Source organism: Ursus maritimus, unplaced genomic scaffold (assembly GCF_017311325.1).
Source record: "Ursus maritimus isolate PB19 unplaced genomic scaffold, ASM1731132v1 scaffold_14, whole genome shotgun sequence".
In the NCBI taxonomy this organism is placed as follows: domain Eukaryota; kingdom Metazoa; phylum Chordata; class Mammalia; order Carnivora; family Ursidae; genus Ursus; species Ursus maritimus.
Genome location: NW_024423786.1, coordinates 61,862,797 through 61,878,973, shown reverse-complemented (window position 1 = coordinate 61,878,973; position 16,177 = coordinate 61,862,797). Strand labels below are relative to the sequence as shown.

At 47.7% G+C, this 16,177-nt stretch overlaps 1 protein-coding gene across 8 annotated transcripts in view; it reads left to right on the top strand.

Moving 5' to 3' along the window:
* The window catches only part of STX8 (syntaxin 8), a 248,451-nt gene that overhangs the window by 72,707 nt on the left and 159,567 nt on the right, over positions 1-16,177 (top strand). The window lies entirely within an intron of this gene.

Sequence of the window (16,177 nt, the reverse complement as noted above, 5' to 3'; positions counted from 1 at the left end):
ACAGAGGTTTCCCTCCCTATCCAAAAGTAGAGCATTCCCGTGAAATCTTTCATAAGCCAAGATGGCATAAAGCAAAGAAGCAATTATTAATTTACATGGAAAAAATTTTGAGCATTCCCACACCCAAAAAATAACCTCTCTCAGGCTTTTCTGATACCTTAAGACACATCTTGCTAACAGATGCACAGAATAAATCAAGATAAAGCCCAGATGGTCACCGACACAGGTCAGAAGCATGGCAGCTTGATGCTGAGATGCTGAGTGTAGTAACTGGGGGAGGAACATGGCGGTGTCCCTCGCGATACTTGGGATGTGTGCTCCTTCTCTAATAGCTCACTGCAAAACAAATGCTGAGTGTTATTTTTGCTTTTTTGGTAAAAGGGGGAAATCTTCTTTCGATTTCTTTTGGTTAGCAAAAACAGGTCCTAATGCAGTAGGCCTTTTGTAAAGGTGGAATGGCATACTGCGAACTTTGGGAAAGTGGGGGATGTTTGTATAATGTACACACCCACACATTTCCTTTAGGAACAGTGCTTCAGTATTTGCTAATTCAGCGTTCTTGATGACTTTATAAGACTACCACGAGTAACAAGAATTGAGTCTGGTTATGCTCACGGTTATGATTTATTACAGTGAAAAAATACAAAACAAGGGAGAGCAGGCGTGAGCTTCTAATGGGCCCCGTGCAGTGAAGTCACCCACCTTGAATAGCCCAACAATGAGTTGTGACAGCACCTGTGAAGTGTTGCCAACCAGAAAGCTCATTAGAAACTCAGGGCCCAGGGTATTTTGAGGGTGTTGGTCACAAAGGCCCTCTCTGCCTGGCATGGTCCCCACTTTCAGCCTCCCAGAAGGAAAGCAGGTGTTCCGCATAAACTGTATTATTTATATAGTTTAGGAACGGTGATGACCACTCTTATCAGTTAATGGTGGGAACCCTCTGAAAATCCAACTTCCCGAACGCTAGCCAAGAGCCAATTTTGTAAGTAGGCCTTCCTGAGAAAAGCACTTAGGCCTGCTGTGCCTACTCTTTTTTTTTTTTTGCAGAGAGCCCTACATCAAGTACGATTTATTTATCACAGTATTGGGTCTGTCTGTGATCGGAGGGTTTGTGTAAGAGTGAGAGAAGTGGGCGTGTGTTCTTGAGAAGGCAGGGGCAGAGAAAGAAGGTGCAGGCTACTGAAGACAAACGTGAGCCCTTCACAGTGTCTTCTGGAATAGTGGGGGCTCAGTTCCATCCCTGGCGGCCTTCCGCTGAGTCCGGCATCTCTTCAGGAGCGTCAGAGAATGTGCTGTCCTCAGTGGAAGTTGTTGAGCCTCTGGGGTGGGGAAAGGGATGGAAGAACTTTGTTAACAAAACCCAAAGCCAGCAGGAAGGAAGTGGTCTGATTAGAACCAAGTGCCCAGGCAGGGAAAGACAGCGTAAGAGAGGAACGGAAGGGCTGAGCAGCAGTTTGAATTGACTTAGAATCCATAAAGGAGCTTGAGCAGGAAAGTGGTGCGGTCTTGACCGTTTATTTTGGGGAGAGACATGATGTTCCCTTTCCATCTGGGCGGTCCTGCCAGGAGAGGGAAATCTTGGAGAAAACATTTCAAGTGCACTGATAAAGACCTTTAATTGTATTTCTATTATTACTAAAATTGTTATTACCGTTTTAAGCGGTAGTGTAGGAACTGGATTGATACCAAAGATAAAATCGTTCTGTCAGCCAGTTTGGTTAGTGTGAAATCCATAACCACAGGTTAGTTGTATTAAAGAATTAACAGCTAATTGTTTAGAGTATGTTTATAACCATCCTTTGAATATACTGAGTAGATGTACCTACTGAGTGTATGTACCTACGAATAAGGGAACTTAAGGAGATCCCGGTGTATGGCTGCACCCCTTGGGGTCATTTGGGTAAGATAATTTGAGGCTCTGTATATAGAAGTGACCCTTTGCGGGTTGGGGGGTGCCTGGGTGGCTCCGTTGGTTGAGCGTCCCACTCTTGCTTTTGGCTTAGGTCACGCTCTCAGGGTTGTGCGATCAAGCCCTGCTTTGGACTCCACGCTGAGCGTGGAGTCTGCTTGAGATTCTCTCTCTCCATCTCCCTCTGCCCCTCCTCCTGCTCACAATCTCCATCTAAAAAAAAGGAAAAAGAAGTGACCCTTAGGGTTCACTCCTAACTCATGTTGGATTTGTGTTACTTCACGCATTCCAAGCTTGGCCAGTCTCTAGGCATGGAAGTATGGTGAGTACTCACGATTTTCAGTCAAAGAGCCTAAGAGCAGCCATTTTTGTTTCACTTTGTTTTCGAAATAATACTTTCTCTCGTACTTGTTTTTCCCAGAAATGGGTAGAGGATCTAGAAAGAAGTCGGTTGTTGGCGTTCTATGGGAGATGTGTTTCTGGTGGGCTCATGAGGGATCGGGCTGGAAGTAGTGGTTTGGGGTGTAAATTAGTGAGTTTTTCATCTTCTGTGTACTTGTGTACATGGAACCTGACACTGCTCTAGTCAGGCCTCAGTTTCCCGTGTGAAGGAAGAGGGAAAGATGTGGAGTGCGTGCATGTGTGTGTGTCTGAGAGACCGAGAAAGGAGAGGCGGACAGGTGGGGGCTTACGCTTGGATTTGGAGTGGAGTATGTCTGATAGTCTAGGAGTGCACCGTACATCAAAGTACTGGGTCCCATACTACTCTCCTTGCTCCAGGGCGTTTGTGGCCTGACCGGGTAACTCCAAGCTTGCCTCCCTAAGAGTTCTGTTGTGCTCCTTCATCTGATTGGAATAATGCAAAAGACCAACCCAGGCCGACTGCCTCGTCTTTTTCTAGGCTGACTCCTGAAGCTCTGTGGAGTGTGGGTCGCAGAGAGGATCACGAGTGCCAAGAGAAGTAGGAAAACTCTGTTTCAGCCTCCTTGCTTAACTTGTGCTGCTTAGCCTTGAAAATCAAACGTCCTTTTCTTATCCAGAAAGGCATCGAGTCACACGTTGGATTCTCTTGGGAGAAGACTCAGGAGGGTGTTTAATTTTTTTGAAGCTTTATTTATTGATGTTTTGCTCTTTCTGCCATTTCTTTCTAGTTACAGTTTGTGTGCAATGCAAAATCAATTCTATAGCACGAGAAGTTACCGTGAATCAAAGCATAAATACCTAAATACAATATACAATCCAAAATGGACACACAGCACTCCAGCAGGAAGCAAAATGGCACGTACATTCATACACACAGGAGCTTGAGATCTGCTGGATGTGCTTGTTCCGGTGCCATCTTTTTTCTAAAGACAGGAAAAATTGATTTTGGTTATCAAGACTGCTGTAGCCATAGTAGATACCAGAACATCTGTGCACCGGTGTGTGACCATGCGAACAAAAGACCTTAGAGTGTCTGTTTTCAAAAGGCTTTCTGTGCATCGAAGCAGCTGTCAGAAGATTGGCTTTCCAGAGCCAAGCCCAGATTCGGCTCAGGACCAGGTCCTAACTGTCTAAAAATATTGACTGAGAACAGAAAGTGTTCCAAATGTGGCTATTCTGATTCACAGTTAAAAAAAAAAAAAAAAGTATTTACAGAAATAGTATAAAAGTTTTTCCGAATTTAACGTAAGTAAGCTTCCGGTCAGTCTTTACTTCCCAAATACTTGATTTACGGCTTTGGCTCCACGTATTTTGCCTTTTCAGTTTCAAGACTTGTCAATTTTACCTTCAAAACAGATCAGTTTTTTTTATTGTAAAAAGTATTCAACGTACGCAGAGATAAAAAGCACTTTGAAATTAGTTGAGGTCGGCATACTTCTAACTCTTTGCAATCAGTTTCACTAAATATATCTGGCACTGTCATTGAATTGGAATAGATGATAAGTATATAAGCAAAATTTACCCATTAGGCTTCCATCGGAGGAATCCAATCCATCATTGCCCTGGCACATGTCAATTACCCTGCAAAAAAATCAAAGGCAATGTCAAATCCAAAGCCTCAGTGGAAAGCGTACAGTTCCAAAGAAACAGAGCTGAACAACGTAGAACTTTATCCAGAGTACAGAGGCATTAAACAGTGCATTGAATTTACAGTAGCACGGGGAAGTTCCTTCTAATGTACATATAAATAGAATCATGGAAGATTTTTGTATTACCTAACTGCTTTATGGCCTTAAAGATTTAATGAACCAAATGAAAACTGAATCTGTTGACATCCCATCCTTCAGATCTAGGGAAGATATAAAATCTACTCTCATGTTCAAGGTAGAATTTTACATGTCCACATTTCTTAGCTACCTTTAAAGAAATCATCTCTTAACTCATCTTGGATGTTGTCTCTTCATCTTGTACATGAAACACCAGTAGATTCAATAGACATTCATCATCTAGTCACACGCTTCACATGGTCTTCAATCAAATTTGGGATCCTCAACATTTTCTGAGTCAATAAAATATGGGTAGAATTAGCAGCTTCAATAAAAACCTGTTTTTGCCTTGTCACACTGGATGTCTAGACGCTATTTGGATTGGGTCTAGAAGATGGGGCAGCGTAGATGTTTCTTGAGCGGAGTCTCTTAACAGTAGCAATATAGAAGGGAGAACAAGTCGCAAAGAGTGGCTGTTGACTGCGGAATACCGCCAGTTACCGCGGTGGTGGCATTCATTGGATTTGGGGCAGTTGAGGTATTCTGGGGGGAGTTACTTGAAAGTATTACAGCAGTTGTTTGATTTGACTAAATCTGAATGGAGAGGAGCAGCACTGGAAGCAGCAGCCAGCCCAGTCAGAACCTGGCCACCATCTCTCTGCCCACTCCGCCCCCGTTGGTGTTGGGGTGCAGTGCATCTTGCTGGATTCAGGATGAGCCGAGAACCATTGACTTGGGGCGGGCTTGGGCAAGGTTCTCAGGAGGGAGTTTAGTGCGTAAGATGTTTATTAAGGAGCACCTATGTGACAGACTAACTCCGTGTGGTAGGATGGGCAGAGGGAGAAGCTGAGCTTGAAGAAAACCTCAGCCAATACTGTGGGAAGCTTTGCAGCCCAAATTGCCTGTCAGTGGCCATCTTGAATTCACAGGGCAGAGCCTTTATTCCCCTACCTCAAGCAGTCACTGAATATAAAATGGCCTGGGAAGAGTGTGTCCTTGGACAACATAGCTCTGTGCCCTTGAGACAATCCGTAAGGAGGCTGGATGGCTGAAAGCCATCTGCTCACAGCACTCCACATAACTGGGCAAAAAGTCCTTCCTTGAAGGAAGAACTGGGTAGTACATCTCCTTGGGGTCTACCACACATTGGATCAGTTGTAAGCATTTGAAATTTGTTGGGTCTCTAGAGTCAGAAGTCGACAGGTCACATGGGATGTGTGTTAGCTAGAATACAAGCCTCTGGAAATGATTGACCCATATCCAGCATTTTCAAAAGGTGTTTATAAATCATTGAAATTGAACCAGAATATTCCACCCGATTTCTAACCATAGCTTTGTTGGTAGTTAGGGTGAAAATATGGAACAGTGTCTTTTCACCTTTGCCTTTTATAGTTAAATGTGTATTATTATGGGAGTTTTCTATTTTAGGGCCTTCTATGTTTCAAAACTTATCCCGTGAAAGCTTGTTCCAAAACAATTGGACCCTGTCAGCAGACATGAAGGGTTCTTTTCAAGAACCTGGGAAATAAGAATAAACCCAGACCCGACAGAAATGATTATTTGCTTTATCTTATATGCGCCAGCATCCTACCCATGGTATCTCCAGTGTCACCTCCCCTTTACTGTACAGAGGAAAACCAGTCAGACTCTACAGTTCTGTTTTAAAAATGTCACACCTCATTGGTAATTCTTACAATTAACGAATTGATCAAGGGAAGGACTAAATGGGCAGACTTGTATTTGGAGACTGGTGAACTTCCCCGCAAGAAACCACTGACAGAGCCCAACTCTCCCAGTTCAGTTGGAAATGAGATGGTTTTCCTTGGGCATTAGCTTTTCTGTTCTCTTTGCCTTTTAATATAGCACAGAGCTGACTCCTGTCCACAGCGTCTTCCTGCATCTAATGTCCACTCAAGAGCCATTCTGAGTTAACATTTGTGAAAGTGGCAAGGGGCGGTCACTACTCTGTTGGATAAGGACCCTTGACGAGATGGGAATGACTGGGAGGGTCAGGGCAGGTGGCCCCTGGAGTCTCTTACTGGACGCTTCCTGCCCCTCAAGTGGCTCTGTATAGTGGGGGGAGTGCCATCACTCCCCCCCCTTCTCAGGGGGGTGAGGGTCGTGCATTTCAGACAAGCAGGAGCATATGGAAATCATGGGTTGGGACACCTCCTCTTCTTCCACTTTTCCTCTCCCTCTTCCCAAGTGAGCCCTTCTCCAGAAAGCTCCCGCTCTGTGATGAACAGAGCACACCACCTACTTCTCAAGGAGAAGAGAAAGGTCCTTCTTGCCCATTTCCTCCAGTTATGGTGTTGTCAGCGTGGGAGGGAGTGGATGGGTGTCCACTCTGCTAACCCTGGAGGTGGGGGAACCTCTCTCCCTCTACATCACTGGGAAATCTAGACGGGCAGGCGCCATGTTTCACCCTAGAGCACCTGCAGCACGGCCTCAGTGATGAAGCCCAAGACTCCAGTGAATGACTTAACTCCCCTGTGCGGCTCAGTATCTCATTTTTCAAGTGGGACAACAAAGTGTCCACCTCACCGGGGTTTGGTGAGGATGAAATGAGAGAAAACGTGTAAAGGGCACCCCGCCTCTCGTATGGTAAGCACTCAACAACTGTTGTGATTGTCGTCACGATGCCTTGCGCTTTGTAGGTGGTGGTTGTGGAGCTGAGATCCCATGGGTTCTCGTGAAGCCACTGGGCCCCCCGCCGCTGTCCCTGTCGGTCTGAGGGAGGTGGGTCTGAGGGAGGTGGGTCGCGGGCATTTTGGACACAGGTCTGTGTCACTTTGTCATTGGAAACCAGTTGGAAGTTTAATATCACTCTTCCTTTTACGATGAAACTGGCTAGGAATCCGTAATATACTTCTTGAGTTTTTCTTGTTTTTTTTTTTAAAGATTTTATTTATTCCTTTGAGAGAGAGAGAGCACAAGCAGGGGGGAGAGGCAGATAGAGAAACAGACTCCCTGCTGAGCGAGGAGCCTGATGTGGGACTCGATCCCAGGTCCCAGGACCCTGAGATCATGACCTGAGCTGAAGGCAGACACTTAACTGACTGAGCCACCCAGTTACCCTCATGTTATACAGATTTTGAAGAGCTAGCAAACATCTCTCTAGTGCTGCTTTCTTTCTTTTGACAGAGAGAGAGACAGCCAGTGAGAGAGGGAACACAAGCAGGGGGAGTGGGAGAGGAAGAAGCAGGCTCCTAGCAGAGGAGCCTGATGCGGGCCTCTATCCCAGAACGCTGGGATCACGCCCTGAGCTGAAGGCAGACGCTTAACGACTGAGCCACCCAGGCGCCCCTTTAGTGCTTATTTCTGCCTTCTGTTGTTGACCTGTCAAAATGCTAGTCTTTCTCGGCAGCCAAAACACCAAAATGTTTTTCATCTTGGAAATGCTCCTTAATTTCTCTCTCGCAGTGATTAGTGAATTTAGTCTACTCCTTGGAAGATAGGTGCCCCCCCCATGGATCTTCCGAGGCCATCCTGCGTACCTTCCACCTGTTCATGTTCATCTGATTTTCCCAGTTGTTTTTATTTTGTTTTGCTTTATTTTGGGTGGGTTTTTGTTGTTGTTGTTGTTTGTGCTTTTTTTGTTTTTGTTTTTACCTTTTTCTTTGACCATCAGGGCACAGGAAAGGGGAAGAATACTGAGCAGTACGGTGGTCAAGAACAAAGGCTTTGGAGTTGGAACCGACACCTCCCCCCACCCCCTCCCCCGGCCCCTCCTCTAGCTGTGTGACCAAGGGCAATTTACTTAATCTTTCCAAGCTTTGTTCCCCACATGTAGACTGGGGATGATAACACCTATCTTATGGGCCGCGAGGGTTACACCAAACAGGATCACTCAGACGCGGCGCTTAGCACAGCGACTGCCCCACGTAAGGCCTGCAAGTCCTCAGTCCGTGGCAGCTCCGGGTGCTGCGGCGCTCAGATCCCATGGAGGGGCCGTTCCGTGTTTCATACCCTGTGATGACAGGCGCGCTGCTTGAAGAAATGTTTGAACTCGCCCTCCGGAAAGTTCAGTTTCTCCAGGTGATCCCGCACACCTGTGATACGGCTGATCTCAGGGTATAAATTTCTCCAGCGCACAAAATTCCCTTTTCACCACGCACAGTTCATTTCTGGTATTAGTCACTGAACTGGGCGCTTTCTGGTTTTGATTGGCCAGTCAGGGTTCACCGAGGCAGATTCTTTCCCGGGATGGCTCCATATGTTCAGGAAAGGGAGTGTTTGTGAGCTGCGCGGGGCTCTAGACCCACGGCCGGGAGACCGCATCGTGTTGCCGTTTGCGGCTACTCCCGGCGGACGGCTGGGCAGAATGATTGATACTTTCGCATCTTTGTTCTTTCTGTTTAGTTATAACACTAGAGCTGTTTAAATCACTCTGAAAATAACACGCCTGACATTTCTCCGGTTTGGAGGGGGAAAAAAAAAACAACAAAAAACCCGAAGCAATAATCCTCTGCCTGTTACCGAGGAAGTGCTTTTGGTGAGAAAGGAGAGAAAATTGGATGACTTAGGGGAGAAGAATTCTGAATAGTTGCATGGCGGAGCATACATTAAACCCGAAAAAAGCTCAGAGGCATGGCCGACCGTGTGTATTTAAGAGGCTGAGATTGGCATCAGAGGGCACTTGGGTCCCCAGGTCTGGCCACTGCACTTGCTTTGAACGTTTATTATGTGCCCACTTCTGACATTCTTCACTTAAGACACGCACTTGACATTTTTCAGCGCTTGGAGTCCTCCAGGAATTTCGGTGTTGTGCTTACTTAACAAGTACTGGAGACGAGAGATCATGGTTTGATTTCATGTTTAAATCACTTTTCTTTCCTTCTCGTGCTCCTTTGTGTAAATCCAGAAAGTTGTTTCGCTGTCACTCACCCAGGCAACTCCGTGTAAGGCGCGCACCTGACTTGGAGCCTCGATGAAGGGCTATACCGAGCAGTCGGCTTGTAATAGCGGCGTAAACACTTGCCTTGTGTCGCGGCTGTGTTCCTGAAATAATTGCACATCAGCATTGAGAGATCGTAATTGCAGGCCATAATCTAAATCCCTCAGCACACCTTTTATTTATAGGAATGCCTCAGAAAATCTTTTTTCTAAAGCAACTGTTCTTTTTGATAATCGCCCCTTGCAGCTGCTGCTTTTTAAGAATCAGACTTAAGAAAGGTACACGGCCTAGGTGGTCACTGTCGCAAATAGAATATTTCAGTCCTATGATAAATAAAATGTCTCACTTTGAACTGGAGAGTTCAGATTATTTTTCTTTGGAGGAAAGAATTTAAGTCTGTGAATGAAGTCGATCCCAGCGAAACCTTTTATTATGAGTAGTTCTAAGGTAGGGACACAAACATCATTGTTGCTGTGACGACTTGGGGTGCAGACTTTGTTCCGGGAACTGTCCCTCCTGGTTTCCATCAACTATTGTATTTAATCCTCACAGAAACCCTGTGAGTGGCAATGCTATTCCCATTTCTACAGATGAGCAAACCGCCAGGCAGAATCCTTGCCCAAGATCGCACCTCGGTCAAGTGTCAGGGCCCACTCAGGCTCCGTACCATTAGACCAAGTAGGCATGCCGATGTGTTCTGGGATGAGGATTCTTCTGCGTTACTTCTCAGTGAGTCCTTCTTCCCCTCCGTAGAAGACCGGGGGGCTCTTGCTTCCCTATCTCTAGGGCCCACGTTGAATGGGTGTTTCTTCCTTGGACTTTGTAGAGCCGTGGCGTACACTTTGGGTCCCCGTGTGCTGGTGCCGGGGGAGGATGGCCAGCTCCTCAGCTGGGACGTTTCTCTAGCTGGTTCTCTGCCTCACTTCCTCAGCCCCGGTGGAGAGGAATCCAGCAGGTGGTGTCTCCAACAATCCTTCCGTGTTCCAGCTCACTTTAGTAAAAGGAACGTTGTTCCAGAATGTTTGTTAGTTAGGGCTGCACTGCATATTTTATCGTCTGATGGGCTTTTTCCTGATCAGAATCCTCAAAAGGGAAGAGAATCAGGGGTGAGGTTTTGTTCTCTGTTCAGTCACGAATCGTCTCTGCTGTTGTTTGCATAAGACTGTTAACCAGCTACTAGGTTAGTTGTCTTTATTATGAGATCGAGCTGGGGGTTCCTTGCTGCTTTCGCTGTGGGCTTTGCGCTTCGTTGTAGAATTGCCCCGTGCGTGGGCTCCGTCTGTCTGTGACTGAGTGAGACGTAGCCGTGCCTCCCTCCAGGAGAACCAGCCACTGTGGGGTGTGTTCCTCCCGATGCCCTCGCCCACTTTCCACAGGTACCGGCTGTCTGCAAAGTCACACTGTCTGCTCGCATTTGGGGCTGGATACCTGCACTTATGGCAAGCCCGCTGCTACTGGGAAGGCAAGGCCACTCGCTCCTGAAGGAATCATGTCTCCATAATTTCCTAAGGGGGATGCGCCAAAATCAAGGGTGATGGGAGGGGGAGGGGTGTGCCTGGGAAAAAAGTCCCAGGTGACTCTGATACGCACCCCCTGGTGCACTCACCCCCGCCCCCGCAATGAAAATCACCGCTCTTCTGCTTTGCCCGTGCCCCCAGGGTGGGATTGTGTGGAGCAGCTCATATTTTGGATTGGCGGGGAAGCGAACAGCATTTTTTCAGGAGCTGTGTACATGGTGGGAAATATACAGTTCCACTTTTAAGTAACTCATGTTAGTTGGAAAACATATTTGTAAAAAAGTAGATATAATATGCTGAGATCAGAGCCGTCCTCGCGGTAGGAATGCCGTAGAAAGCTACAAAGCAGTTTTATCAGAGGCACGCAGGGACATTTTTCTTGCTTGGGCTGCTGTGTGACTCACATAAATACAGAGAAAAAACTGGTGGTCGCTGGTGGGGAGGAGGTGGGGGCGGGGGAAGGGGAGGTCCAGGCTTCCAGTGATGGAACAGATCAGCCACGGGGATGAAAGGCACAGCATGAGGAATAGAGGTACTGGTGTGATAACGCCGTGTGGTGACAGGTGGTAGCCACACGCATGGCGAGCATCGTGGTGTGTAGACTTGTGGAATCACCATGTCGGACGCCCGAAACTCATGTATCATTGTCAGCTACTCTCCAGACAAAGCCAGTTGACGCTAACGTGGTAAGTTGTGTGGTGGTCATTCTTACTTTGACCTCCACAACAGCCTTACGAGGTCGGTACCATGAGTGCCCCTGCGTGACAGCCGGGAACGTGAGACTGAGGCGGCTGAAGTCCCAGTCCCACACAGCTACTGAGCGTCAGAAGTAGGATTCGAACCCAGATCTGTCTCGCGACAAAGTCCGTTCTTGTAACCACGCTGCGTATTTCCGGCCTCCCCGCGTGATACACAGGAGTTATTGTGAACCTCGTAGCTCCTTTCAGGGGGTGTTTGTGATACCAATATGCCTGTGCCCTTGTCCACCCTGCACCCCCAAGAAGGAGTGCGAGTGAGAACATGCAGGAGTTAGCAGGGAATGTTCAGGTGTGACCGTACAGGGAGGAAACAGTTGCAGTCCAAAAACACTAAATTAGTCGTCCCCAAACGTGAAGGCTCTCAAGGCCTTTAAACCACTGTGTATGCCTGAAGCCCCCTCATCTCCTTCCTAAGCTCCCAAAGATGCAGAACGCTCCAGCGGCAGAGTGTGGAGGACACGGCGGTGCTTCTGTGCTCTTTACGAAGCCACTGCCTGTCAGCTCCAAGCAGGCTCGGCACCCTGCGGGCCTCATTTCCACCGTGCCTCTGCCTTCTGGGGAGCTACGCCGGCAGGGAGTGCGGGAGGCACGTGGCGAGGCCGGAGGACGTAAAGGGCCTCGCACCTTCCAGCTTGCCTCCCGCCTGCTCGAGTCACTCCAGCAAAGCCTCTCACCCTGGCGGCAGCAGCAGTGCGTTCCTGAGGCAGCGGCTGGACTCCGTCTGCAGGTCCTGCCTCTCCGCCACCCCCACCAGACAGCAGCAGCAGCTGAGCAAGACCTCTTCCTCAGAATGTTGACTTGCATCCCCACAGAGCCCACCTCCAGGCTTCTAATGGGTTTTTGTTTTTTTTAAGATTTTATTTTTAGGGGCTCCTGGGTGGCTCAGTCGGTTAAGCATCTGCCTTCAGCTCAGGTCGTGATCTCAGGGCCCTGGGATCGAGCCCCATGTAGGGAGTCTGCTCATCAGGGAGTCTGCTTTTCTTTCCCTCTCTCTCTCTGTGTCTCTCAAATAAATAAATAAATCTTTAAAAAGAAAAAAAAGATTCTAGTTTTGAGTAATCTCCACACCCAACGTGGGGCTCGAACTCACAACCTCGAGACCGAGTCACGTGCTCTGCAGACCGAGCCAGCCAGGTGCTCCTCCAGGCTTCGAATGTCAATAATTCTTATTCCTTTTCTTACCTGTGCTGCTTCCGCGATAATACCTTAGAGTTGTGTGTCCAGCCTTTCCGTTAAGCTAGTTAACGACTTTGTATCTGGTTAATGATCCTCTGTATTAAATTCTCCCTGTTAAAATTACCGGTGTGATGGATGTCTCCTGATGAGACCCTGACTGATAATGCCCATAAAATGCAGCCTTCTGGTGCTCTGCTCCACCTTCCTTTCAACACGCATGGCGTGCGCATCTGGGGGAGCGGTCCTGTGGGCATCTTCTCAGACGTGCTCGTCCGGCATAGGGGGTGCTGGCTTCCGGACAGCCTCGGAGGAGTGTGAGCATGACGGCAGACTCGAAGGTGGGGCCTCTCACCTTTTTCGAGCAAACCATCGGATGGGCTTCTCAGAGGCATGACCACTGTTGACCACACCGTCCTCGTGTCCGGAGGCCTTTTTTTGGTAGCAAACAATGGATTTCAAACCAACTTTTCCATCCTTCCTAAATAGCCAGCATGTCTGTTTATATCTCTACGTAAGATAGTTTATACAGAAGCATCTGCAACCAGAGAAAATAGTAAAATTCAAACCGAGCCTCAGTTTTCTTGCTAAAACGAGGGCAGTACCCACCTTGCAGGGTTGACGTGAGATTAAGGGGGATGACATATAAAAACATCAGTAAGGTACCGGACCTTTAGTTCTAAGTATTCTGTAGCTAGTGATTATCTTCCCTTCTGGGCATTTGCTACATTATAGTGAATTCGGTGGCTGACTCTCTGAGAGCCAGCCCCAAATTATTAGTCTATGCCAATCACAGTGAACCCAATCTCCTGGTCAAAAATCAGATTGATAATTGGCAGGTGACCCATCCCAGACAAAGGAGAATGTGTTCTAGGGCCCCCGGCAAAGGTTTTCTTTCTCTTCTAAGAAAGAGATGCAAGGAAGAGATGGCTGCCCCTTTTCCTTTTCTAGAAGGTACATCTGGACACGACACTTAGAACTACTCTCAGTACTGTTTTATGTCTGTGAGAGGCGTCAGCCTGGGGACAAAGCCCTCACCGAGGCTGGAGGAACAGAGCTCCTGGTTGGCCCAGTAGTGGCCCCAGAGATCCCGTGCCCTAGTTCCTGGCACCTGCAGCCAGGCCTTGGCACGTGTAATTACGGGTGTGGGCCTTGAGATGGGGGAGATTATTTTGGATTATCTGTATGGGCCTGGTGTAAATCAGAAAGGTCCATAAAAGTGGAAGAGGGAGTGAGGGAGAGTCAGCGTCAGAGTGAAGCAAAATGAGAGCCTCGAGCAGTCTTTGCTGGCTTCGAAGATGGACGGGGCCATGCGCCAGGGAGTGCTGGCACCTTCTGGAAGCTGGCAAAGACGAGGAAGCAGATTGCCCCCTGGAGCCTCCAGAAAGCACCACTGCCCTGCCAACACGCTGATTTTAGCCTGTGAGACCCTCGGCCGACTTTGACCTCCAGACTGTCAGAGAGACAGTTCGTGTGGTTTTAAGACACTGACCTGTGGTAATTTGTCACAGCAGCTGTAAGAAGCTAATAGAAAGGTGAGAAGAACCTAGGAACTTGATGATTTTGCTGGACATCAGCATCGGCCGACCCTGCAGCGCCCCCCAAAGTCTCAGCCCGTGAGACAAGCCTTTTCTGTCCTCTAATCCAGCCTGAGTTGGATTTTCTGCTACTCGCAGCCCAAGCTGTCCTAATCGATAGCTCCAGGCTTTGCAGAATACCGTGTGTAAATAAGATAGACTCCACGCAAGCGTTCGTTGAACTGTGACAGAATGTTGCGAAAACCCCCAGAATCCACATCTAAGGAAGCAGGGCTGTTTTCTGGCTCCTACTAAGTGTAATAACTTAGAACTTTTTTTTTTTATTCGTAAAAGACACAAAAGATGTTTGGAAGGACGGACACGTTGTTTGACTGCTGAGGTGGCCTGGAACTTTAGCAGGTGCGCTTGGAAATTGCCAGATTCATTTCCTATCGTGACCTGCAGGCATCCACGTTCTCCGCTCCGAAATAACATTTCAGCAGACCCTGTGGACATGCCAAGAAGTGATTATTTGTACAAATCCAGATGATTTCCTAATTTAGGATAGCTCAAGCGGAGGAAGAAATGGAGGGAGACACAGGCTCTTTTTCCATCCGCACGGAGTGGGAACAGCCCCAGCCCTGGCTTTGACCAAATGTTGCTGACAGCTATGAAAGCAGTTATCACCGGACAGCTGCTCGGTGGCCCCCGTGAACTCAGCCGGAGGCTCAGCCCAGGTTGAGAGCAGAGAGGCCAAAGGTCAAATGTTATTTAGGTTGCTTTCCAAGCCTCCTCTCCACGACTTCTGGGTTTTGAATTAGTTTTTGTAATTCCTGCTCCAAAGACCATCCTGAGCCCTGCAAGCGTCCTCTGCACTTCCCAGATATACTTGCTCTGTCTTGCTGCCTCCTCCCCCTCGCCAGCACCCCTTCACCGTGGGAAAACAGCGCTTCTCCAACATGGCTTCCGGCCCTGCCTGTCCAGCGGGGGCCTCCTCTAAAGGTTGTTGCATATTTAATATACTTAACGGCCTTGGTCATGATGGCCTCTCCCAGGATCTGGATCCTTGCGAACCACAGTTGTATTGTCGGGGTAGTGGGGGGCGGTGCTAGGGGTAGTAAACCGTACCCCAAAATCGCAGACTGCCACAGAGGATTCATTGGTACGAGTTTTTCATGCGAGCGATGGTCAGAACCCTAATTAGACCCATTGGTTGCAGATTTCCGCTTACCGTTGTAAGTTATAAAGTGTTGTAAATACGTTTGAGAGTCTTGAATGGAAGACTGTGGGTGTGTAGTCAGCCCACTGTGTGAATAATGTAACATTCCGTCTCCAAGGCATTGGACCACGTTCCTGGCGTGTCTGTATTCTTGTCCATGTTTTGGGTTCCACCTCTACCTTTCCCTTCCTGACACCACAGGAAAAATCTTATTTTTCATTCAACTGCTGTTGTAATTACTCGCGGCGTTGTAATGTTTTCGTTTGTGCTTATTTGTTCACACCCAACCTGCCAAAATATTTTCCTTGCTGCGCATTCCGTGGCGGTCCCCCGTGCCTTTACTATTACTTATCTACTCTTGTAAAAGCACATCCCTCAATAGAAGATAATTCCTGTATTTCCAAAGAGAAGGCCCCACCCTCGCCAAATTTCTTGCCTGTCTTGGAATGTATATGCTTTTAGGGCTATAACTGAGATAATCACTTATCTACCTATGATCTCTGATTTGCCATTTAATTATATGTATTTAAGATGACTTTGAAAAATGTTTAGAAATACTGCCTTTTCTGTAGCCTTTTCCACTTTCATTTTACAACATAATTTTATGCAGACTCCACCTTTGCATCTTCGACGTCAGTGTTTTTGTCACCCACACGGTGTCAGAGCGGCATCCCATAGCCTACCCTTCCCTCCTCTTCAGATACAGCCCGCATCTCCCGTCGCCCCCCTCACGGGGGCTGGAGGGCCTTAGAGCAGGAGACTCATGGCACCTTTACTTATTAATTCAACAGACCTATATCCAACAGCCACTCGTTGCAGCGTGTGCCAAGTTCTGGGTACAAAGATAAATTGGAACTTGTCCTCCTGGCCTTCTTCCCTCCCCTTGAAGGAATTGACCCTCTGGTGGCAAAGGCAGCACTGTGAGCGGAGAATTAACAATATTTTATAAGAAAAATGAATAACAGGAGTCACAAAGTGTTGTTGGAAGGTTCTGCGTA